General features: G+C 40.4%; 1 protein-coding gene and 1 long non-coding RNA gene across 33 annotated transcripts in view; one reads left to right on the top strand and one right to left on the bottom strand.

Moving 5' to 3' along the window:
- Positions 1–27,522, bottom strand: part of nrxn1 (neurexin 1) — a 1,413,544-nt gene that overhangs the window by 1,063,368 nt on the left and 322,654 nt on the right. The gene's annotated exons all lie outside the window — the stretch shown is intronic.
- LOC116975900 lies at positions 15,412–26,685 on the top strand. Its single transcript, XR_004412805.1, has 3 exons — positions 15,412–15,730; positions 21,846–21,849; positions 26,673–26,685. It is a non-coding gene; the product is annotated as an uncharacterized LOC116975900 (long non-coding RNA).

Below are 27,522 nucleotides of genomic sequence, written 5' to 3'. Positions count from 1 at the left end.
ACATTAGTGGTCGGGAAATTAATGGAGGGGATTCTTGGGAACAGGATTTACTTGTACGTGGAAAAGCATGGACCTATTATGGATATTTAAGAAAGAACTGTTCTGTTTTTCACATTACAGAGACATCTGGAAGCTTTTAACAGAATCAAGGGATATGGGGGGAAAAGCAGGAATGGGGTACTGATTTTGGATGACCAGCCATGATCATATTGAATGGCAGTGCTGGATCGAAGGGCCGAATGGCCTACTTCTGCATCTACTTTCTATGTTTCTATGTTTGGAGAGAGTGCAGAAGAGATTCACCGATTTGCTGCCTTGATTGGAGAGTATTAGCAATAACCGGAGATTTGACAAATGATTGTTTTTTCTGGAATGTCGGATGTGCAGGTGTGATCTGATGAAGGTATATAAAATTATGAGCAGCGTAGAGAGGACTTTTTTTCCCCAGGGCAGAAATGTCGAATACTGGGAAGGTATGAACTTTGTGCAATGATTTATTTTGGAAGATAGGTAACAAAAAATAATGAGTGTAATTTTAAGCAGAACATCCCTCTAACACGAACATCTACCTTTTATGAGCAATTTTAAGCAGAATTCAGGAACAGAAAGAACTTGGGTGTACAAGCCTTTGAATGCGAAAGAACAAGTTGTGAAGACAGTTGAAAAGACATTTGAGATCACAGACAGTTGAAAATAGTAGACATACAGGAGCAAAGAAGCTGTGCCAAGTACTGGCATACTCTGTACTGTTATTTGAGTCGCGATGGATGTCTCATCCTTCAAGACCATGCAGTAAAGATTCACGAGATTTCATCTCATGGATTTGGTTATATTAAAAACTGTTTATATCCATAGAACAAAAGGAAAGTTATACAAAAAACTTGTGGTGCTTTAAAAGACATTTTTGATAAATGGAAGGAAGCTGTGTTCAGTGGCAGAAGGGTTAGGAATTCAGGGCTGCCAACTCTCACGCTTTGAGCATGAGAATCACGCCCTCAAACAAACTCTCACGCCCTCACGCTGATCAGAAATTTCTCACGCACAGTGGTGAGAAATTTTGTGATCAACGAAAATTTCAAAACTCGGATAAACTGCATGGTCCGCGAGTGTTGGAGAGCAGGGGCTGCAGGAGGGATGGGAGCGGAACCAGCGGCGGGAACAGATGCGGGGAGCCGGGACTGTCGAGTGTTTGCCAGGCTGCGAGTGTTTGCGGCGCTGGCGACTCGTTCACTGCAGCTCTGGCCATGGAGCACTCCGGATAGTGCGGGTGTCCCGGGCCGTAGGGGGCGGCGGAAGCGTTGCGCCGCTGCCGCGAGAGTCTCTGTGCCGAAGGGACAGACTCTCAAAGGGAGATGGAGAGAGAGGGGAAGGAAACAGGGAGACAGTGGGGAGAGAGAGGGGGGTGAGAGGAGAGAGAGGGGAGACAGAGGGAGCGTGAATGGAGAGAGAGAAGAGGGAGGGGGGAGAGAGAGGTAGGGGAGAGAGAGGGGGAGAGTGAGGTGGGGGAGGGGGGGGAAGAGAGAGAGGGAAGAGAGAGAGAGGGGTGAGAGGGAAGAAAGAGGGAAGAGAGAGGGGGTGGAGAGGGTAGGAGAGAATGGGAGAGAGAGGGGGAAGAGAGAGGGGTGGTAAAAGAGAGAGGGAGAGAGGGGGAAAGAGAGAGATGGGGGGGCAAAGAGAAAAAGAGAGAGAGGAGAAAGAGAGAGGGGAGAGAGACGGGGAGAGTGAGGTGGGAGGGAGAAATGGGGGAGAGAGGGAGAGAGAGATGAGAGAGAGGGGGGGAAGAGAGAGAGAGAGACAGAGAGCGAGGGGGAGAGAGAAGAGAGAGGGAAGGGGAGAGAGTGAGAGGGGTGAGACAGGGGAGAGAGAGAGAGGGGGAGGAGAGAGAGAGGGGGAGGGGAGAGAGAGAGAGAGAGGGGGAGGGGAGAGAGAGGGGGGTTGAGAGGAGAGAGAGCGGAAGAGAGGGGGGACCCTTCTTCCACACCCTCTCCCCACTCGGTTGCTCCACTCCCTCACCGGGTACCCCCAAGGCCAGTGATCAGTGATCACACAGCCTCCCCCCTTTCAAAAATGCTCCAAACCAATTTAAAGCATATATATTGCATTCAAGTGTAAGTTATAAGACTCGCTACAGTATGCACCATTTTGCACAATTTCAAGCTGAAAAATGCAAATGTTCCGTACCAATGGGAGGGGACACCCTCCCTCCCCCCTCCCTCCCCCCTCCCCCCTCCCTCCCTCCTCCCTCCTCCCTCCCCCCTCCCTCCCTCCCCCCCCCTTGTTGCTTTAGCACTTTACCACGGGTATACTGCACCTACCATGTGCCAGTGGAGGAAGGAATTCATATTTTTGGGTTGATGGATGCTAACTGTGATATTGGTATTGGTATCTTAATCTCTTGCTATGGTATTGATGTGGTTTGGTCCAGTTGGGTTTCAGGTCAATATTGACCCCCATGATATTGATGGTGTGGAAATTGGCCAAGGTAGTGCTACTGAATGTCTTGGGTTGGATGTTAGATTTTATCTTGGTGGTCATTACCTGGCTCTTTTGTGACACAAATGTGACTTGTTTCCAATCAACCTTCACTCAAATGTTGTTTAAGTCTTATTGTATGCAAGCATGGACTGCAATTATCAACAGATGTCCTCACCTCTGACCTAATGATCAAAGGAATATCACTGATGAAGCAGCTGAGGCACTGACCAAGAAACAGCTGTAGTATTATTTTGGGTTGAGATGTTTGACTTCTGACAACTGACCCATCTTCTTTGTACAAATTATGACTCCAGCTACTGAAATCTTTTCCTTTTGACACCAGTTGATTCCAGTTTTACAAGGGTGTCTTGATGCTACATTCAGTCTGATGCTGCCGACATCAAGGGCAGTCACTCTAATCTCATATCTCACATTCAACTCTTGTGTACCATTGCTGGGAAGAGTCTGTAGCCAAGTAACCTGATGAAAGACAAACTGAATTTCGTTCAACCGTTTATTGGTGAGAAAATGCCACTTGATGACAATTTCCATCATTGTTGGTGATTAGCAGTAGATGTGTTAGACAATAGTTGTCCAGTTTGGATTTCTTTTGCGTTTCTTGAATGTGATAATTATCCACATCAAAGTGTAGGAAGGAACTGCAGATGCTAGTTTACACATGAAGATAGGCACAAAATATGGAGTAACTCAGCAGGTCAACCAGCATCTATGGAGAAAAGGAAAATGTGAAGTTTTGAGTCAAGTCTGAAGAAGGGTCTCAACCCAAAATGTCAACACTTCTTTTTCTCCAGTGGTGCTGCCTGACCATATAACCATATAACCATATAACAATTACAGCACGGAAACAGGCCATCTCGGCCCTACAAGTCCGTGCTGAACAACTTTTTTCCCTTAGTCCCACCTGCCTGCACTCATACCATAACCCTCCATTCCCTTCTCATCCATATGCCTATCCAATTTATTTTTAAATGATACCAACGAACCTGCCTCCACCACTTCCACTGGAAGCTCATTCCACACCGCTACCACTCTCTGAGTAATGAAGTTCCCCCTCATGTTACCCCTAAACTTCTGTCCCTTAATTCTGAAGTCATGCCCTCTTGTTTGAATCTTCCCTATTCTCAAAGGGAAAAGCTGGTCCACATCAACTCTGTCTATCCCTCTCATCATTTTAAAGACCTCTATCAAGTCCCCCCTTAACCTTCTGCGCTCCAGAAAATAAAGACCTAACTTATTCAACCTTTCTCTGTAACTTAGTTGGTGAAACCCAGGCAGCATTCTAGTAAATCTCCTCTGTACTCTCTCTATTTTGTTGACATCCTTCCTATAATTGGGCGACCAAAATTGTACACCATACTCCAGATTTTGTCTCACCAATGCCTTGCACAATTTTAACATTACATCCCAGCTTCTATACTCAATGCTCTGATTTATAAAGGCTAGCATACCAAAAGCTTTCTTTACCACCCTATCTATATGAGATTCCACCTTCAAGGAACTATGCACGGTTATTCCCAGATCCCTCGGTTCAACTGTATTCTTCAATTCCCTACCATTTACCATGTACGTCCTATTTTGATTTGTCCTGCCAAGGTGTAGCACCTCACATTTATCAGCATTAAACTCCATCTGCCATCTTTCAGCCCATTCTTCCAAATGGCCTAAATCACTCTGTAGACTTTGGAAATCCTCTTCATTATCCACAACACCCCCTATCTTGGTATCATCTGCATACTTACTAATCCAATTTACCACACCTTCATCCAGATCATTGATGTACATGACAAACAACAAAGGACCCAACACCGATCCCTGAGGCACCCCACTAGTCACCTGCCTCCACCCCGACAAACAACCATCCACCATTACCCTCTGGCTTCTCCCATTCAGCCACTGTTGAATCCATCTTGCTACTCCTGCATTTATACCAAACAGTTGAACCTTCTTAACCAACCTCCCGTGAGGAACCTTGTCAAAGGCCTTACTAAAGTCCATATAGACAACATCCACTGCTTTACCCTCGTCAATTTCCCTAGTAACCTCTTCAATGACCTTCTGAATTACTCCAGCATTTTGTGTCTATTCACATCATAGGATAGGTGCCAGTACTAATTATAGAAGATAGACTCAAAAGACTGGAGTAATTCAGCAGGACAGGCAGCGTCTCTGGAGAGAAGGAATGGGTGACGTTTCGGGTCGTGACGCTTCTTCAGACAGGGATAAGGGAAATGAGTGATATAGACGGTGATGTGGAGGGATAAAGAACAATGAATGAAAGATATGCAACAATGATAAAGGAAATAGGCCACTGTTAGTTGTTTGTAGGGTTAAAATGAGAAGCTAGTGCGACTTGGGTGGGGGAGGGAGGGCTGAGTGGAGGTGTTCCGCGAAATGATCGCCCAGTCTGTGTTTTGTCTCGCCAATACATTGGTCTCGCCAAAGTATATACAAGATGTTCAATATCTTGAACAACAGATACAGTAGATGAGGTTGGAGGAGGTGCAAGTGAATATCTACCTAACCTGAAAGGACTGTCAGGGTCCCTGGGCAGAGTCGATTGTCAGAATCCATTGTCAAAGTGAGGCGAAATGCAAATTGGAGAAAGAGCATTTCATATTTCGCTTGTGCAGCTTCCGGCCCAGTGGTAACTTCAGGTAGTCCCGGCATTCCCTCTGTCTCTATCCCTCCCCCACCCAAGTCACACTAGCTTCTGATTTTCACTCCACAAACAGCTCACAATGAATGGCTTGTTTCCTTTATCATCGTAACCTTTTTGCATATCTTTCATTCATTGTTCTTTATCTCTCCACATCACCGTCTATATCTCTCGTTTCACTCATCCCTAACCAGTCTGAAGAAGGGTATTGACCCAATACGTCACCCATTCGTTCTCTCCAGAGATGCTGGCTGTCCCGCTGATTTGCTCCAGCATTTTGTGTCTATCTTCGGTTTAAACCAGCATCTGCAGTTCCTTCTTACACAATATTCTAAATATATTGGTACAGCTAGAGGTACAGCTGGATCTGGAGTGCATGTCTTCAGTGTGATGTTGTGAGGTCCCACAATCTTTTCCATATCTATTGCTCTCAGCTGTTTCTCATGTTCATATCTGGAGTTGTACGAATTGTCCTCGCAGCAATTCCGGCTGAATAATGCCCCTGTCCCACTTAGGAAACCTGAACGGAAACAACTGGAGACTTTGCGCCCCGCCTAAGGTTTCCGGCCAGTTCCCGTAGGTTCTTGTCAGTCTCCCTACCTGCTTCCACTACCTGCAACTTCCAGCAACCACCTGCAACCTCCGGGAACTGCACGGAAACCTTGGGTGGGGCGCAAAGTCTCCAGAAGTTTCCGTTCAGGTTTCCTAAGTGGGACAGGGGCATAAGATTGCGAATACTCACCCTTTCTTCAGCATTCACATGCTGGGAACAACGATTGTTGGGGATGGAGATATTCTCGGAGCTTCTTATTTACTGTTTACTTATCCACCGCAATGCAAAACAAGATGTGGTGGAACTAGAGAACTTTGATTTGATCTCCCAATCGTGAGATCACTTTGTCTGCAGTTTCTGGTGTTTGGCATGCTAGTAATTCTGTATTCCAGCTTCATTGGGCTGGCATATTGTCATTTGTAGATGCAACTGGTCCTGTTTAGGCTACCTCTTTTGCACTCCACATTGAACCAAAATAGGATTCCCAGAACTAATGTTATTGCTATAAATATGTTGAGCTATGGGATTACATATGGTGGAGTGTACACTTCTACCACTGCTGATGGTCCACAATGCCTCATGGATCTCACTTTTGAGCAGCAGGTTCTACTCTGAGTCTAACCCATTTAGTGTGTCTGTTGCAACAGGAGGCAATGAAGGGTTTACACAAGGTGGTCATTTCCACTCATGCTAACATGGACAAATGTATCTGTCACAGGCAACTTGATGAAGATGAGGAGGTCAAGCAGCTTCATCCCTCATGTTGACTCACTCGCTACTTACTGCAACTACATTCTGACAGTTCTGTCCCTCAGGACTCAGCCAGCTTGGTGAGTGTTGATGCTACCAACTGACACTTGGTGATGGACGCTGAATTCATGAACCCAAGGTAACTCTGTGCCCTTTGCTATTTTTTTTCCAACTGCTCAACATGGCGACATTTATCATCAACGGGAGGACAGTAAGTGGCTGTCAAGGGTTGGTTTAATTCCCCTGTTTGACCTGATGTTATATCAAGGATTCCCAACAGCTACTCCCTCACACCTACCGACCACAGTGTTGCCATCTCTAGTGAGTCTTCCCTTTCACTGAGACAAGCCACACAATTATGATGGAGTTGTATGGAACATTGGCTGCCAGCTATAATATTTTAGTTTGACTATGTCAAATCATTGCACGTCTAGACTGTAGGATAGCTCTTTCACTCCAGCCACCTGGTTGATGAGAAGGTCTTTATAATGGTGGCTGGGCTGGGAATAACTTTGAAATGTCTGAATTTGATGTTTTATCAATGGTTGGTGCTATGTAAACTTACTAAATCTGGTGCAATGGAATGGCATGCTCGGCCACTTCAGTGTAACATGTGTAATTGATCTGAAGTTGCATCTGGCCAGTCCAGGGAAGGACAAGTGATTTCCTTCCCTTGGACGACATTGGTGAACCAGACTGTCATATTTTTTTGTCACAATCTGATCGTTTTTCATTGTCATCATCACTAATGCTACTGTTATCTCCATCTACCTGACCCCCAAACAGCATCAGTGCCAGGACAATAACATCACCATGGGAAGGTTGGATGAATAGATAAAGGTGGCTCATTTCACACAGCCGCTCACATTCAACTTATGACTCCGAACCAAGTGGAGCCAGAGTGCCCATGGAACACTCTGAAGTCCAACGTAATTAACATTTGTGAGACTGGTTTGATTAGAATAACCAAGACATCGAGAAACTGAATACCACAAGGCGAGTTTGTTTGGAAATTCCACCATACCTTCAGGAGCAAACAAATCTGTTCATACACCTAAAGATTGAGGTCCTACAAATAATCAAATAATCTGTAACCAAAAGAACAGTTTGTGGGTGAGAAGAACACAGGAGGTTCACCAACTCAACAACAACTTTGATATGGATTCCTTAACATCATTAAGATCACCTATTCCAAATGCACAAAAACAGCAGGAAATGCAATCTAGATTAGAGAGGTGGCCTGTACCCACTAATTGGAACATGTTGAAGTATTATTCTGTCAAATGCATCTGTACTTTAAGCTCTTGAGCTCTGGTATATTTTCCCTAAACCTTTCTGTCTTCTCTTTGTAGTTCCCGAAATCCTCACTTTTTGCCTCATTAGCTCTTTATACAGGTCTATGTTACAATTTGTCTCACAATGCTCAGAGAAGAGCATTGCGACATTCTGTATAACTACATAATAGTGCATAATAAATGCAAGGTGCAGGAAGGCACTGCAGGTGCTGGTTTAAACTGAAAATAGACACAAAATGCTAGAGTAACTCAACGGGACAGGCAGCATCTCAGGAGAGAATGAATGTGTGACATTTCGGATTGAGTTTGAAGAAGGGTCTTGACCTGAAACATCACCAATTTCTTCTCTCCAGAGATGTTGCCTGCCCTGCTGAGTTACTCCAGAATTTTGTGTCTATCTTCACAATAACTGCAAGTTGCTATTTTTTCCCCATTCGTGAGTCGAACTGTCAACCAATAAGGCGAAATGGAAGTCACATTTCACTCTAATTTTCATGACATTTCCAGCCTTTCCAAAACAGCAGAAAGCTTTGGTGATTTATAACGTGCAGTCTGTTAATCACATGGCTTGTACACATGCTGCACACTCCGACTTAAAGGGCAGCACAAAAATAAATACATTGGTAATTGAGCCACTGCTTTTCTGGACTGTAAAACGTTCCAATAAAGCAGTTTACAAAAGGACACAATCAAAATAATGGAATAGTCACTCATGCCTGAATATTATAGGAAGAGACACCATGGAGCAATGTAATCAATTATTAACTGTTCTGTAAAATGGTCTGGCAAGCACTCAGTTGCATCAAACTACTATGTTAAAACAGAAAACAAAATGGTGAAATAGGATCGATTACAAGGCACTGTCGGACAATAAATTTAGACACAACAAAGTTACTCCACCCCCAGTGGGCATACACATTCCTTTTTAGGTGCACATGGCATCAACATTGAGAAAGCTGTCCACCAGACTGTGCAGACTGCAGAGTCACACATAAGTGCTCAGATATATCCTATACCACCATCTGGACAAACCCATCAGAGGGGGCAATAGTACACAGGCAAGAAACAGGAGCCCTTCAACTCAACACTAATTCCAAACCCCACAATGTCTCATGACTGCAGACCAAACAAGTATCAAAAAACATCCTCCTAATCACCATTTTCCACCTTCCCTCTGCTGATGAATCAGGTTGCTCCTGCTTGTTAAGCAGCAATTGGAAGAAACGCTAAAAGTAGCAAGCTGTCTTGGTGGGGACTACAATGCTCATCACCAAAAATTACTTGTTAACACCAGTACTAACCCAATGTTTGGGACATAGTTATATGATTGCAACAGCATGATCTAAGTGAACCCACAATACATGAATCATCTACAAGGCACAAATTAGGAGTATGATGGAACAATTTATACTTCCTGGAAGAGCACAGCTATGGAACCATACAGTACATAAAAGGACACTCTGGCCATCATATCCACACTAAACATCAACTAATCTGTCAGAAATGCATTTACCAATATCTGGTGTGTAAATTGGTATGCCTTGATAATTAAAATACTTGACCAGGAACTTCTTAAAGATTCCGAAGTACCTCTTCCACCACCCACTCAGAAAGTACATTCTAGCCTCTGGGTTGGAAAAAAACATTCATCCTCAGATCCCATGTAAGCTTCTTACATTTACCCTCTTCTACGCCTTCTAATTTATGTCAAACCAGATGACAATTTCTCCACCAAGATACCTGGTCCCAATTGAGCAGAATTAGAAGTACACTCTTCTTAAATTCCAGTTATTTCCTTCCTTTGTAAGGTTTTTTTATTTACTTATCGATAAATAGACAATGAGACTCTACTAGACTCTACTATTCAAAGTCTAAACTGAATAAGATCTTTCCAAATGTGTCTCCTGTTTGTGATAAATGTCTCCTTCAGGAAGCAACTATAACACATTCCTTCGCCTCTTGCATAAAGTTACATAATTTTTGGAGAGGAATTTTTGAATTTTTTTCAAAAACACTAAAAACAAAATTGATTATTCTAGGTACGTCAGAAGCCTGCTCTGAGCTATCATTATTTCAAAGACGTTTCTTTAATTATGGCCTGATAACGGCAAAAAAACGAATACTCAAATTTTGGAAACATACATCTGTACCTACTCTTAAAATGTGGATTACAAACATGTCTGAGGCTACATCTTGAAAATATTAGACTTGTCTTAGCAGAAAAAACTTCATTTTTCGAAGACATGGACACCATTCATTGATTTATTACAAGGATAGTATGGTACAACACAATTTTGGAGTTAAATCTAAGTACGAGGTGGGTGATGGGTGGGGAGGGATGCGAGGCAGGTATATCATCACTTTTTTCTTTCTTTCTTTTTTTTGTCTTTTTATTTCTCTATTCCTTTCTTCTTTCTTTTATTTACTCATTCTTTGGCTACACCACCTTGGCAGTCTAGGGGTTCTACCTTTGCACATTTCACTTTTTCTCCTTTTTTTTTCTTCTAACTATAGCTAAAAGTCAAAATTGAAGCTGTACAATAACTGTATTATGTCATATGCGCTGGTTATATTTTTGTGCACTTGCTTCTAATGAATAAAAATATTTTAAATACATAAATAAATAAATTAATTAATTAATAGAAAGATAAATAGACAATGCGTGTGTTTAATGTTATGGGCAATGTGCAATTATATTGTTTTCTGCTTTGATGATAAACACTAGTAGGAAATTTTATTCCATGTTTCAGATGTGTGACCGCTAATTTTCCTAAGGGAGATGCATTTGTTGAGAATTCTCCAATAGTTAGTTTCTTACCCCTGGCCATTAAAACGCAGTGATATTATAGGTAGTAAATGTTAAGGGCAAAAAGTAATGCACGGTCTTAAGCCCATCTGTCATTCTAAATGAATGTCAAAAACAACCTGTTGACCTTTCACCTTAACCAATCTTGTTTAAATGATTATACCATGATCAGCCCAACTTGAATGATTAGCCTAACTTAATGTTGGTCAATTCAAACTCAAATCAACTACGGAAAGAGAGAATTATAGAGAAAAACAAATAATGAGTCTAATAAAAATTAGAAAGATAAAGTAACAAAAGCTTCACCTTTGTAAAGGTTAATTTTCAGTGCCGGAGAAGTTGATCAGCATTGTTGAAATTTAGGATGTGTAAAACACAGTGTTTACTGAAAAAATGGTAAATTATATGGGCTGACATCAGCTTCATATTAGATACATTAACTGGAGAAAAGGAAAATGGGTAAAAGAGACATATATAGACAACATTAAAAAGGAAAGAGATAGGAAAAAAAACATAAATCTTTCAAAAAAGCAATGAGATATTTTAGTTTAGTTTAGTTCAGAGATGCAACGGAAACAGACCCTTCAGCTCACCGGGTCCGCGCCGACCAGCGATCCCCGTTCATTAACACTATCTTACACACACTAGGGACAATTTTTACATTTACCAAGCCAATTAACCTACATACCTGTACGTCTTTGGAGTGTGGGAGGAAACCGAAGATCTCGGAGAAAACCCATGCAGATCACGGGGAGAACGCACAAACTCCGTACAGACTGCACCCATAGTCAGGATCGAACCCGGGTCTCTGGCGCTGCATTTGCTGTGAGGCAGCAACTGTACCACTGCGCTACCGTGACCGTGTCTGCACACATTTGATTTTCAATGCAAAATGTTTATGAGCAATGATGAACAGTGATCTTGCCCTTACGAGCACCTGCACTAAAATGTATTCATTCTAAATATCTGTTTAATTCAGTCTTTCTGTGCAAATGCTGCAGATTATGATGTGCAATGCATGTCATGGTGACTCAAAGAGTGAAATATCACTTTTGTAAAGTTAGTGAAGGAGTAATGCAGTGCAGAGAGCAGCTTCTGCAGATTCACATTTCACCATTCATCAGCTGCTCAGCTGAATTTGCTGCACCAGATTGCATAAATAACAGTGAAGTCTCACCATTATTTGATAACACAATCTGGTCCACGATTTCACCTCAGCTGGTTGCCAGTAACTAGTAGGCTTCCTGTTATTACACCAATACAATGCAGTGTTGATTTTAGTTCACAAATGCAATTACTGAATCTTTGCTTACTGCATATGAACGAGTAAGCTAATTACTCAACGTTAATATGCAAGATGTTTAATTTGCTACCAGTCACATATTTAGTATTATTCTTGCCTTATTGGTTTTGAACTTTTATTATTATGTTTCAAACATTCTATGTATTTTGTACGAACATGTTGCTCTGCTATTGCAAATTTAAATCATCAAGATTTAATACGGTATATCAATATTTTTCTCATTATTTAAATTGAATAACATTTGTAGAAACCAAACTTTCATTTTTAAAAATTTTATAAAATATAACTTTCCTTATAAAAGATGAAAAATCAAGACAGAGTACTATAGTTTTTTTATATCAGTGGACTAGCATCCTGAGGACAGGTGTTCGAATATGCATAAAATGTTTGAGAACTTGAATTCTATTCATAATAAAATAATTTAGGAGATGAAACAAAAATATTGTGAACATTCAAGGTACACAAAAATGCTGGAGAAACTCAGCGGGTGCAGCAGCATCTATGGAGCGAAGGAAATAGGTAACATTTCGGGCCGAAACCCTTCTTCAGACTTAACAATAAAAACTTGTATTGTGAACATTCAGTTGATTTACTAAATTCCCTGATGGTAAGAAACATATTATTCTTACTCAGCCAATCATTGACTTCAGGGTGAGATTGCACTCACAGATCAACGGAAATCATGGAACTTTGATTATTTAAAGGTTATTTCAGTGGTTTTTGATCCATTAAATGTGGTATTTCAGAATTCTATTCAGTGTTTGACGCCCTAATGCAGCAAAGAAAATATCCATATACCATCTACCCTTTCAACCAGTTATATTTTAAGATCATCTCCATTCTTCCAAACTAGAGAGCATAGGTGACTTCTGTTCAAATCTTCACAGAACAACCTCAACAGCAATCACTGCAAATTGTCAATGACAAACCTGTACGCAATATTCAAGGCTTTCTCTCCATAGCTTTTTGAAGATGGAACAAGGATTCCTTATACATATAATCCATCATCATTGTAATTAAGGCCAACGTTCCATTTCCCTTTAAAGTACATGCTGTAACCATATGCTAACTTGGTGGTTTTTGCCTCTGAGCACTGACTGAAATGATTCACACCATTATAAAGAGATTCTTTGTTTCTATTTTTCCAAACAATGTGAATAACTTCACATTTTTCCTCTTTTTATTCAGATACTCATCGTCACAGTAATACAGCATGAAAACTGGCCCTTCGGTGCAACTTGTCCACAATCACAATAATACTTTATTAGCCAGGTATGTTGTGCAACATACAAGGAATTTCATTTCCCAAGTCAGTCATCATAAAAATAAAAAGCAACAGAACACACAAAACATATTTTAACATAAACATCCACCACAGTGACTCCTCCACATTCCACACTGTGATTGAAGGCGATAAAAAGTTAAATCTCTTCCCTCTCTCACACCGACCAACATGCCCCATCCATGTGAGGGAATAGGATTGCAAACTCACAGCTAGGGCGGCATAGTGGCGCAGCGGTAGAGTTGCTGCCTTACAGAGTTTGCAGTGCCAGAGACCCGGGTTCGATCCCGAGTACGGGTAGCTGTCTGTATGAAGTTTGTACGTTCCCCCCGTGACCTGCATGGGTTTTCTCCGAGATCTTCAGTTTCCTCCCACACTCCAAAGACGTGCAGGTATGCTGGTAAATTGGGTTGGTAAATGTAAAAATTGTCCCCAGAGTGTGCAGGATAATGTTAATATGCGGGGATCGCTGGTCGGCATTGACCCAGAGGGCCGAAGGGCCTGTTTCCATGCTGTATCTCTGAACTAAAAACTAAGCTATAAAGTAATATGACAAAGAATGTAGGAAATGTGCTTCAATATCATTCCAACTAATTTTGCAAGATCTAACAAGATCTCAAACTAATGTGAGCTCACATTCTGGATTATTCATTAATTTCAAAAAATGAATCCAATCTTTAAATATAAATCCACTGTATCACCTTGGAAGATTTACAACAGTAAATGCTTTTTCTGTCATTTTTCCAAAGGTTGGTACACCTCCTCAAAAATAACATTATCTTTCAACTGTTATTTTTTAAATCGCATTAAACAGTTAAATACATTTTTTAATTGTCTTTCGAATGGATTTTTCGGTACGTTTTTTGTTAGCAGAAATTCAGTTGCTACAAACACGAACTTGCTGGGATGAGATGTGCAATACTAAAACAGAAAATTACAAAATGGGGAAGAAAATAATTGATGTGGACTTAAGAAGAGAAGTGTATATTCTTAATTACAGCTGACTGGGAATGTTCAGGAAGGGGGAGGCAAAACATAGAGATGTTTGAAGCCGAGGTCACAATTAATGGCGACAATGGTGGATTTTAAGGCATAAATAGATTCTTCATTCGTACAGGTGTCAGAGGTTATGGGGAGAAGGCAGGAGAATGGGGTTAGGAAGGAGAGCTAGATCAACCATGATCGAATGGTGGAGTAGACTTGATGGGCTGAATGGCCTAATTCTACTCCTATTGCTTATGACATTACAACTAAGTGAAATAAATCAGGCTCAGTTATGCTGATCGTGGGAACAAGGTTGCCTCTGTACCGGAAACATTGCTGCCAGGATCAGTATTTATATAGACACCACAGACTTGTCTGCCTGATACTGTTAATTTGTTAGCTACCTGGAAATGTAACCATAAATTTTATTGCACCAGATTTACTAGAAACATAAAACGATCTCAGCTATAATTTAAGACAGAGCCTACAGATAACACTGAATTACAATTATACAATGAATTATCTTTCCAACCGCAATTACTCAATTTGTAAAAGGACATTGTACATTAATAGTTTGTTATTTAAATTACTGGATAACTTTCCCTACAACTCTGATCCTTCCATAAAGCACCTTGAGACAGTTGGTCCGGTAAGTTTGGTAGGAGAGAAATTTCAGGTGCATGACCAATGAGGTGAAGGAGTAATGAAATGGAACGATTCAGAAGGGAACTGCAGAGCTTCCAAGCTGGGGATATGGTGTCCATTTGGCCACAGTCAGAGTATTGTGTTCAATTTGGAAACGCTATTATAGGAAAGATATTGTTAAGCTGGAAAGTGTGCAAAGAAGAAGTATAAGGATGTTGCCAGAACTTGAGGGCTTGGGCTGTAGGGAGAGGTTGGACAGACTAGGACTTTATCCCTTGGAGCTCAGTAGAATGAGGGGTGATCTTATAGAGGGGTATAAGTTCATGAGGGGAATAGACAGGGTAGATACAGTCTTTTATCCAGAGTAGAGGAATCAAGAACCAGAGGACGTAGGTTTAAGGTGAGTGGGAAATATTTAATAGGAACTTGAGGGGTAACTTTTCACACAGAGGGTGGTTGGTTTATGGTACAAGCTGCCAGAGGAGGTAGTTGAGGCAGATGCTAGGACAAAATTTAAAAGATGTTTGGACTTGTACATAGATGGGGAAGGTTTAGAGGGAAATGGGCCAAACATGGGCAAATAGGACTAGTGTGGATGGGCATCTTAGTTGGCATGGGCAAGTTAGGCTGAATGGCCTGTTTCCATGCTGTATGAATCTAATTGTTTGGTAATTAAACCTAAGAATTTGCACAAGGCCAAAAATGAAAGAGTGCAGCTATTACCAAGAGTTCTAAAGCTGGGGGAAATTACAGAGGCAGAGAGAAGGGAAGCCATGAAGGATTTGAAAACATGCTAAGAATTGAAACCTTGCAAGACAAGGGGCCAATGTTGGCCAACAAGCGAAGGACAATAAATGAATGAGACTAGGTATGAGTTAGGTCAAAATCAGCCGAACTTTAGAGCATCTCAAACTTACATAGGTTGCGCGATGCAATGTCAGCAAGGAGACTATTGGAACTGTCAGGCCCAGCGATATGTATAGTAGAGATCCTGAGCAGGAGTCATAATTTTCATGGATTTTATAACCACCTCAATGTTTTTTATAAAATAAGACTGCAGAGGATGGTCTCATGCTGCTTAGAGAAATCCTTGTACAAGATCTCAACCCACTGGGATGAAAGAAACTCCTTGAAATATCAAATTGACCATTTCTCTGTAAACCAGGAGTTCATGCATGTGAAACCAGGTTGCTGATCACTAATGGACTAGAACCCACTTAATTACTTGGAAGGATCTGGATAGTCAAATCTGATTGAACATTGGAATTTTTTCTTTAAGTCAAATTGTATTCTAACATTAGTTTAGTACTAACTCCCTGTGAATTACTACACACACACTGTCACAGCTCAGAGAGAAGTTAGTCGCATACGCCATCTTTAAAAGCGTGCAACATATATTGCTGCAACTAATACAACATATATTAAAGACACAAAATGCTGGAATAACTCAGCGGGTCAGACAGCATCTCTGGGGAAAAGGAATAGGTGATGTTTCGGTTTGAGACCCTTCTTCAGTCTCGACCTGAAATGTCATCTATTCCTTTTCTCCAGAGATGCTGCCTGACCCTCTGTGTTACTCCAGATTTTTGTGTCTATTTTAGGTTTAAACCAGCATCTGCAGTTCCTTCACACACATTACATATATTATGTTCTCTTCCTCTTTTGAAACCAAGGAAACATCAAATAGTCAGTAACTGGTATTATGTACTCTATGATTTCAATTATTTCAATCTTATTTATTTTGAACTCTATTTCACTGCATACTACCAGATCACCGTTGCCCTGTGGTTCAACAATGTCATCTCCTCTGGATTATCATGAGCTATATTATATGTTGTTTCTTCATGAACAATGTGAGATTCACCTCAGGAACATCTTTAATCTGACATTCACAGCCATTCTGCACTAGGAGCAATTTATCTGCATTGGCTTTTTGGAATATCCTATCAATTTTCATAAAGTATTGCCTCGAACTATAAATGATCACTCTATCTGATAAACCACGTCCACAACACCACCCTGTCAATACACTAAATCTGTCGTGCACACCGAACCTCTTCTCCTTGTAGTTTGTGTTGTGATACGTCTCCTGTTTGAACTTTCTTTCTTCCAAACTGAACTGAATCTCCAATCTCCTGTGCATTAGTATTTTGCTGGTGTGTGCCAAAAATGAAGTGCCTATTGCATAAACATAAATTGCTCAAATTTAAATAATCTATACAATAGACCATTGTCTCACAAGACTACTATTGGCAGGCCATGTTGAGCAAAGATATATCTTCATTGTTCTGTTGTACATCATATAATCCCACATGCTTTCCAGATGACTAACTTGAAGAGCTGTAGTTTGATTCTAAAAAGTTGCTCTACATCTTTTTTCCTAAAATCTAATGGAACCCTGATCATGCTCTTGTAGACTATAGCACAAGTGAAGCGGTAATGTAATCATATATTGTGCATCTAATGAGTAGGTTTTGCTATGTTGTTGTCATTGTTAGGCTCGACGCTCTGCAACAAATTTGCTTTCTCAGTTCCTTCAATATCATTTGCTTGTATCCTAATTTTATTCAGTAATGGTGGACAATAGAATTTGTAATGAAAATAACATCTTTATTCAGATCTGTGTCAAATTCAGTCCATTCACTTTATACAAGGCTGAACATTTCCTGCCAATGGAGTATAGTTTTGTCAATGTGTTTATTATGGCTTCTTCCCAAGGCAGTCTCAATGAGACATCTGCCCTGGTGTTTTGGTTGGTTGTTCTTTACATAGGCATTGTCCAATTGAGTCAGTAGGGTGGCCAGCGTTGCTGTGCTAATTGATTTGGTGCCGGAGCTGTCAAACAGGGGCATCATTTCAGGCTTTGCTTTGGGTGGGGGGGCAAGCTAGTCTCCCAAGAGGGTCAAACAAGATTATATCCTATCACTACATCCCAGTGTATAACTCGTACAATAAAACATAATACTTAATTCAATAATATGACAAAATATTCCATGGTTGCACTCATTAATTATCATGAAATTTAATTATCAAGCAAGTAAAGAAAAAGACTGTGATCATGCATTTTTACAGAGGTGGCGGCCTGGCACCAACTCACCCAGACTCTCCTGCAGCTCTGGACCTTCACACACACCCACCCACATGCACACACTCACACCCACCCACACACACACACTCACACCCACACACTCACCCACAACTGCAAAGGACCACAACCCTACTTCATTCGACGCCAGATCCAAACCCTCAACAAACGCTTCCTGGCCTACCTGGACACAAGCTTGTCCACCTCCTGACCGGTCCCTCCACCGACACTCCTTGACTCGTCCGCCCGCAGGCCCGGAGCTCCATCGCTGGACCGCGGCGCTGCCTGCCCAACCACCACGAGGCCGAGATGGCCACCACGAGGAGCAGCCACATCCACCACCTCTCCGACCCTCAATGCCTTCCTGGCCAAACCCAGGTCCGGGCCATCGAAACTGCCGCGGCTGCTGACTCTCACCGGCTCCCTGGGACCACCGCCGCAGTCGCCGACTCTCACCGCCTCCCAGGGACCACCGCCGCTGTCGCCGACCTTCACCGTCTCCCCAGAGCTACCGATGCTGCTGCCGCCAACCCATATATCTTCTCCAGCCCCCCACGGGCCTCCACCAGCGACTCCGCCGACCCTCGCCTCTCCACCGCCCACCAGCGGGTCGAAGTCGTCACCTCACCAGAGTTCCAGACTCAGCACCAGGCCCACAACTGTCACGATGCTGACAGCACGTGGTCTGACTCTGCTGGGTCCTATAACTCGCCCCCCCCCCCCCCCTCCTTCCTCCCACTACAGGGAATCTCAGTAGTGATGGGTCTTCCCCTTCCCACTCTTTCAACCATGTTACCCCAACCACACACCTGTTAATTAATATTCCCGCTGGGTTTTTTTTCCGGCTATTTTTTTAAACAGCGGTGTCATAGCTCCGGCAGCACTGCACCCCTGAGGATGGCCCATCTCCATATCCTTGATAGCGTAGTAGGGTTTTGTTCCAGAAGGGCCTCCAAGTAATCAATAACTAGTGTATATGGTCTTCTCAGCAAAAATGAATTGTGACTCTAAATATGAGCACCAACATAATTTTCTCTTTCCGAGCATAACAAAAAAATAATGTTGGTCAATAAGTATGAAGCACAGCTATCATCCGTGACATGATTAATTGTTTCCACGTCTCCACAGCTGGAAACATCACAATCAAGTTGTAACAAGATTGTTTCAATGGAACAAAAACCGCACACCATTAAGAATTTTCCTGGTGATACTGTGTATTTCCTGGTCAGACGTGCGGGTCTCAGCTGCACAATCATGCTTTGTCTTCCTTCAACATTTAATGCAGCCAGTCAACAAAATGGCAAGGACAAGTAAAAATAGTTTTGTTGGATTATGCAGGGAGCAATATTATTTGGTTTCCTCATTCTAATTAAGGCCTCTACTTTCTCTTCAGCTGGTTGCAACCTATTTTCATCTATTTGAAGACCTAAATAAATCATTTATTTCTGAACAAGGCACATTTACTTTATTTTTAAGCATGACATTATTTTGATGAAGTCTTCTAAACGCCTCCTCAAGTATCCAAAAGTTTTCCTCCTCTGTGGCAATATAATTTAATCTGCAATGCTGACTGCACAAACAAACAATTCCTCCCCTGCAGCATGTTAACCATAGTCACCTAGATTATATTTGGCACCAACATACAGTAGTTTGGCAAATGATTACAACCCATCGAGGGTGTTATTTCTCAAGCAGCATCTGTTTTTGTCATGTACATTAATCTGGATTGGAGTGAGACAGGTCTAGTTTCATAATCACATCTGAACCTGTTAATTCAATGTAATCACATTTACAGGCCTGTTATGCTGCTGCCATTAAGAATGGTATCATTCTGTTGTCAATTCTGCGTCGACTATTGAGATGTGTCCCGCAAGGGTGGCTTTACTACATTGTTCTATTGAGATCACATTATAATATCCAGCAACATGATGGTCTTATCTGCCTGAGGTACCACCGCGATGGATGTCACCCACTTGCTCTGTAGCTCATCCACTCATGACTCTGTTTTGCTAAGTTCCTTTTCTACATTGGCTTTCAGTGCACAGTTTAGGTTAAAAATGGGTCAATTTGGCATTCAGATGATACGTATACGTCTGGTTTATTTGAAAGCCTGTGTCTTCATCTGTAAACATATCTACAAATTGATCCACGAGCTTCGTTAAAATATGTTTTTGCGATAATCATGCCAAATATGTTTTTTACAAATTCATCCTCAATTCTTTAAATTCAATTTCTACCCAAGTGCAAAGGTGTGTTCAGATAATCAGTCACCTTGCCATTCACCTGCACCTCCTCCAACCTCATCTATTTCATCCGCTACTCTAGATGTCAATTGCTCTACGTCGGTGAGACCAAGCGCATGCTTGGCGATCGCTTTGCCCAACACCTCCGCACAGTTCGCATTAACGAACCCGATCTCCCGGTGGCTCAGCACTTCAACTCCCCCTCCCATTCCGAATCCGACCTTTCTTTCCTGGGCCTCCTCCATGGCCAGAGTGAGTCCCACCTCAAATTGGAGGAGCAGCACCTCATATTTCATTTCGCTTGGGTAGTTTACATCCCAGCGGTGTGAACATTGACTTCTCCAATTTAAGGTAGTCCTTGCTTTCTCTCTCCTTCCCCTCCCCAGCTCTCTCACAGCCCACTGTCTCCGCATCTTCCATTCTTCTTCCCGCTCCCCCCCCCCACCCCCATATCAGTCTGAAGAAGGGTCTCATCCTGAAACGTCACCTATTCCTTCACGCCATAGATGTTGCCTCACCCGCTGAGTTTCTCCATCATTTTTGTCTACCTTGCCATCTGTACACATTATTTGTACACATACTCTCAGAATCTCACCAGAATATGTTCACAACTTTAATTTGCCTCTTCCTGAAGCCTTGATAATCCCTTACCAAGACAGAACAGCCAGTGGTGTGTAAATCTATATGAATGGAAGGGCCCCACCTTTTGTTATCAGATTTTCTACGTGACTTCGCTGAGCTTGGACTGCCTTTTTGTACTATTTTCACCAAATTGTCATGGTTCCCTTTTCATTTACAGTTATTTTTACAGATGCTGCTTATTCTTCTCATACTCATTCTACACCTCAGGCTTGCTGCAAATAATCATAGCTTCACAGATTCATCTTGCCAACATTGTTTGTACATTGCTCGAGCACAGTCACATTAAAAGGAGTGACATCCAGAAAGTAATAATGATCATTCACAGCCTGTGTTACATGGCACATTGGTATTGGTTTATTATTGTCATTTCTACTGAGATAGAGTGGAAAAAAAACTATATGTTTGCATGCTATCCAATCAAATCAGTTGCAGAGGGGAATGCTGATCCATTCCCAGGAGTATGTAGATGAGCTTGGATGGGATTATGGTGTTGAAAGTTGACCTACATCAATAAATGACATAGATTTATTTCTTATCTAGATGTACCGGAGATGAGTGGAGAGCCAGGGAGGTGGCATTAAAATAAGTAAATCTGTAACATTTATCTTACATCTAACTCCAAATTTAAGGAAAGGTGCCTGGCACCCAAAATATCAGGAAGGAGAGAAATTCACCCTCATTCACATCTGAAATTTACTTTCTGGTAAAACTCTTTTGATTTCTCATGTTCTCACTCTGGAATTGCATTAACTAACTCCAACACAAATCGTTTTTTTAATTCATTCACAAGCAATTTCAACATTTCCTGCTGATCAATAATTGCCATGAAGCAAGTGATGGCAAGCTTGAAACTGCGGTATATGTGAGAAAAATGCCATTAATAAGGAGCTCCGGGGCTTTGACTCATTGATATGCAGAAAGACAGGATGGTACTTTAACTTGGAGGACAACTGAGGTATTGGCCTGTTTCCACACTGCAAGACTCTAAGACAAAGGGAATTCTACTTCCTTGGAAGGCTTATGAAGTTCGGCATGTCCCCTACAACACTCCCCAACTTCTATAGATGTGCCATAGAAAGCATTTTATCAAGATGCATCATCACAGCTTGGTTTGGGAACAGCTCCATCCAAGACCGCTAGAAATTGCAGCAAAGTCTGGACGCGGGCCAGACCATCACACAAACCAACCTCCCTTCTATTGACTCAATTTATACCTCACGCTGCCTCGGGAAGACAAGCAGCATAATCAAGGATGAATTGCACTCTTCTTCCCTCTCCCATCAGGTAAAATGTATGGAAGTGTGAAAACACACACCTCCAGATTCAGGGACAGTTTCTTCCCAGCTGTTATCAGGCAACTTAATTATCCTACCACAACCAGTGAGTAGGCCTGATCCACCATCTACCTCATTGGCGACCTTGGGACTATCTGTACTAGCTTTACCTTGCACTAAACGTTATTCCCTTATCATGTACACTGTAAATGGCTCGATTGTAATCATGTATTGTCTTTCCACTGACTGGTTAGCACGCAACAAAAGCTTTTCACTGTACCTGTGTACACGTGACAATAAAACTAAACTGATGGGAAGCTGTAATGTGGCATTGATGGAACATAATTTGTGCTGCCCATTCTTTTTCAGCATCAGTAGAATAGGTTGTGATTAAAATTGTGCAAGGAGGTTAAACACCCTGATGTTTGATGGGAAAACTTTGCTTGATCCAGGAGGCAACATTTCTCAGGCTTCTGTTCCTGCTCCCCAGTAGTAGCAGCAAGATGAGACCATGGCCAGGGTGCTGTGGGTGTTTGATGATGTTAGCTGCCTTCTTGAAGCAACAGTTCCTTTAGAATCCTTCGGTGGTGGAAAGATCAATAATAGTGACAGATAGGGTAATGTCCAGCACTTTCTGCAGCCTCCTTCATTCTTGGGCATTCGTGATTACCAGGCTTGGCCACGATGCAAACAGTCACTATGCTCTGCAGAGATTCAATAGAGAAGCTCCTAATTGTGCCCAATATCACACCATAGAAGGTAGGTGAAAAATAGTGCAATGTTACTTCAGGTCATTATAGTCTCCAATAACTTTTTCTAATGCATTTCAGAGTGGTGGAGTTTAGAGTGACAAAGCTTGGAATGATAGAGTTTGAATCCAATGCTCAACAACACTGGAATATAATTTATTTGAAAGGCACAACTTTCAGCTGCTTATTGTGGGGAAAAAATTGTTTCATTTTAGAAGTTCCTAATGATGTTTTAGATTTTTTCCCTGGGAAATGACAATGTTATCAGAATTTTTAATTTTTGTTTAAAACAGTAACCTTCCTTTGTTTTATACAATTTGAATTGAGCGATACACAATATAGGTGTACCTAATGAAATATCACGTGGGATTTTTTAATGGTTACATCAGCCATAAGAATATTCAGAGCAGACAAACAATATTTTTAACAAGGTGCACTGGAATTATGAATCGTGATATCACGTATACCTCATGGAATAGGTCTATATTCCATTCAACAGACCTTGCTGCTTTCAAATTCAGAAATATCATTCTGATTCTGTCTAGTCTATAACAAGAAAGATCCCAATGTATGTGAGGTTCAAGCAACTGTTCTAATTAATAAAGTAATAAAGACAAAAACATAATTTTAGAGTTAACGCTAACATTATCATGGAAAATCAAAAATAATACATTATCATAATCATGAAAACTATATTTTCTGAGGAACCAACAGTGTGAAATAACCGATATATTTATTTCTTATATCAATTATTTAAAACAATACTTTATTTAAAAGATACTTCAATTTCAAATTTAGTTTTAATTATTTATAGGTTACTTCTCTGGCTGGTAGATGCAACACAATTATTTGCATCATAATACAAATTGCAATTTCTGATGCACAGTTCTGGGAAAGTATATTCAATTTTGCAAAACAGTTTTTCCTATTTGCAGTTCTAAATCTTTGCTATTCAACTCTAGATCCATGTTCCTCTCTTACTCGTTTCACAAGCTTCAAAATGGTCTCTGCAATACCTTTGGAAATTTTAAATACTTCTTTTAAATCAGTTCCAAATTACCATTCAAGCAGCGAAATTGAAAAATATGCTGATCCCATATCTTGTGCAGCTTACTATCAAAATTCCTTAGTTCCTGGACAAAGTATAATTGCGTCTACTTCCGCACAGCATATCATTTCACACTTGACGCTGACCCTTCTGTATTCATTCAACACTGCAATTTATTCAGTACACGATGCATACATCAAAATCATTTTCTTTCATTCACCAACTATTTTTCAGATCCATAAAAATATGCCCGTCAAATTTACATTGTCAAATTGCAAGTTAACTTTCAGGGGAAGGTACTTTTTATGGATGAACAGTTCACCTAAATTAAAAGTACTAATTAATAGAGAATTACCCGTAAACATGCAGTTGAGGCAATTCCTACTGATTTCTACTGGTTATTAAAACTATCCATTCAATTATTCTCCATTTTATGTATTTATTTAATGACATTCTCATCAGATTCTCTCTTAATGGCTCAGAGCCTTTAATGTTTATGATGTTATAGTGATTTATTAATACATCAATATAAATAAATTGATGTATTTGATAACATTCACCAAGAAATACGGTAGTATTTGTTTCGTTTTACCTACAAATGTGATTCAATATACGTAAACAACTGACCATTTAACTGGCTTAGATTTACTTCATGCACATTATTTTATTACAAAGCAATGATGTACTGTTTGTTTTGAAATAAATTTAATTCAGTTTGTTACTGAGAACTTCTGAACTTCACTTTTACATTTGTGTTTATTCTGCAATATTTCTACAGCATATAATGAGTAATTAAACCTACCAAAATCCCACAACACATCACATAATACCCACTGCAAAAAATAAATAATAATCATCATTCTTTTAAGTAGAAATCGCATTATAATGTTGAGTAAAGTCCTACAAAATAACAAAATGCAAGATACAAATGAAACATTCAGCTAATCAAATTGAAATCATAATCACGTTCAATTTTCTAGTGAACCACAAAGATTCTATCATGAAGCTCTGTGGGTGGTTGTTTGAATGGAGCCCCTTAGTGTCTTGCATTCAAGATTTACATGGATAACAAACACTTTCAATAATTAAACATTGCAAAAATTATTTGTGTGCATAATTCTCCAAATTATAAAATTAAATATGAATTAACCTTTTCCAAGAGATGCTGATGGGATTCACTGATAAGCAGAACTCCACCTATGCAGATAGACACAAGATGCTGGAGTAACTCGGTGGGACAGGCGGTGCAAAAAATTAACGATGATAAAGGAAACAGGCCATTGTTAGCTGCTTGCTAGGTGAGAACAAGAAGCTGGTGCGACGGGGTGGAGAGAGAAGGAATGCAGGGGTTATGAAGGTAGATAAAATCAATATTTATACCACTGGGTTGTAAGATGTGCACATATGCATTAGTTGTCAGGCTTGGTTCAGTGGTATCATTTCTAATCAGAAGATTGTGGATTCATGTTCCAATCACTTGAATTGAGCAACAAAGTTAAACTTAAGTGTTGGACTATCAAGGACACTGATTTAACAATAAGATGTTTAACCAGGGTTCCCTTGCTTCTTCAGGTGGACTTCTAGAATCCCGTTTCAATTTTTTTAAAGATCAGCGAACCTTTCCTCAATGCCCATCAGTTACTCCAGAACCAACTTTACAAAACTACAATTCTAGTTATGCTCCATTACTGCAGAAATGTGTTAAGGGGAGATTGTGCATCACATTGCAACAGTAACTTCAAAATTATATAGTTGGTTGTAGTTTGGGGATATTCTGATATCACGAAAAAGCACCAAATAAGAGTATATTGTTTTGTTTTCTTTTTATTTGGACATCTTTTAGTGTCAATCCTTCCATCATTCGACAGAATTATCCTGCTGCCTTTACAATTGTCATAATTGCCTTTCATTCCTATTCTCTCAATGAGTTGATGACTCATCTGGTTTACCAATTGAAAGATAATTTGGTGGACATTACATGCAACCTGCCTTCTGTATAAAGCTTATGGAAAGTAATGTGCTTGAAGGCAAGACAAATTAAAGATCATTTGACACCACAAAAATTATTTACAAGAAAATATCTCATGGAGGGGTCTATGTAGGACCATTTAAAGTACTAAGTTGCTCAGCTGCACTTTCCAATGAATAAATAATATGCATTCCAGCAGGTCTCTTTCAACAGGGACATGGATGTTTTTCTCCTCTTCCTATTTCTTGTGCGCTTATTTCATCAGGTTTTCTTGAGCAATATTTGTTTCATTCCCTTTCTTAATTACGATCATAGACTGTAGAGGATATGAACATCAGTCTCATTGTGAATAATTTTAACCCCCCAAAATTGGATAGAAAAGTACTCTTTTAAAAATCTCAAACCTAAAACCAGTCTGCCTCAATCCAATTTTGCGTGAGGCACCACATGAGAGTGGGCAAATAAACCATTCCTAGCAACCTATCCCATGAAAACTTTAATGAATTTTCTTGGCACAGGTTGAACCTACCTTTCAACAATGGTCACCCAGAATTTCTGGGCTTCAGAAAATCTGAGAGCAAAGTGTAATAATGATTACCACAACCAAAGTGGCAGTTTTTGAATAATTAAATGATTACTGCCACAAATTTGAACAAGCCTCTGCATCAAATTTCTACAAATTGCAGTCATCTGTCTGCCTTTAAAAAGGCTGAAAATTGAAATTACATTAAATTGGTTCTTTTGAACATTGAAAGATTTGTTCTAAATAATTTTTTTAAATAAATGTGCCACAATAAAAATAGCAAAACATTTTTGATGGCTATTTCAGCTATTATAATCAAGCTATTCACTTGTGGTAGTTCAGATACTCTGATGAAAATTCTGTTTTCAGTTGCAACAATTGTAATGTTCTAAGGGACCCTCACAAATTCATCAAGGAATACATTTTAAAGCAACATAAAATTATATTGTAAATTCTGCTAAATTGCAATTTGTTCTTTTAGTTACAGATGTTATATGGTTATATGTAGTCCAAAGCAAAAGCTATTTCATTCAGTTAACTGAATTTCATTTTGCAACATAAACTATATTTTCTCCTTGAATAAATAACCTGCAATGTGCTGATCGTATTGTTATTATGTTAACATTTATCAGGCAATTCAAACATGTGGATTAGTACTCTTTTAATCCAGCCTCAAGTCTTACTTTGTTGGATGCTGTCAAAAACTCTGCTGGAATAACCAGTTACACAAATTAGTGGGAATTGAAATTTAAATCAAACACACTTCACACAAGTTAACAGGAAATAGATCCAGTAACAGATAGTGTCTGGTTTCTAAAAATGGCAACAATGCTGTACCGATTCATGTTATTAAAGATTCAACATCACAGCATAACCTCAGCTGCAATATGTCCCACTTAACAGAAACAATGACTTGATTAGCTGGGCAAATTGGGTGACAGCATATCTGTTCTATCTTCAAACTGAAACATTATCTATGGTTCTCTTTCCAGAGATGCTGTTTGCCCTACTAACTGTTTCACCATGTTCTATTTTCATTTCAGGTTGGGAAACGTCACAAACATAAATCCAACCACATGGACATTATGGACAAGAAAACACATCACTGCATCTATTTCTTTACAAGCGAAGGAAATTCAGCACACCTCCATTGACTCTTACCAATTTCAGCAGGTACACTATAGAAAGTATCCTAACTGGATGCATTGCGGCTTGGTTT

Source organism: Amblyraja radiata, chromosome 8, assembly GCF_010909765.2.
Source record: "Amblyraja radiata isolate CabotCenter1 chromosome 8, sAmbRad1.1.pri, whole genome shotgun sequence".
In the NCBI taxonomy this organism is placed as follows: Eukaryota; Metazoa; Chordata; class Chondrichthyes; order Rajiformes; family Rajidae; genus Amblyraja; species Amblyraja radiata.
This window is presented reverse-complemented; position numbering and strand designations above follow the sequence as displayed.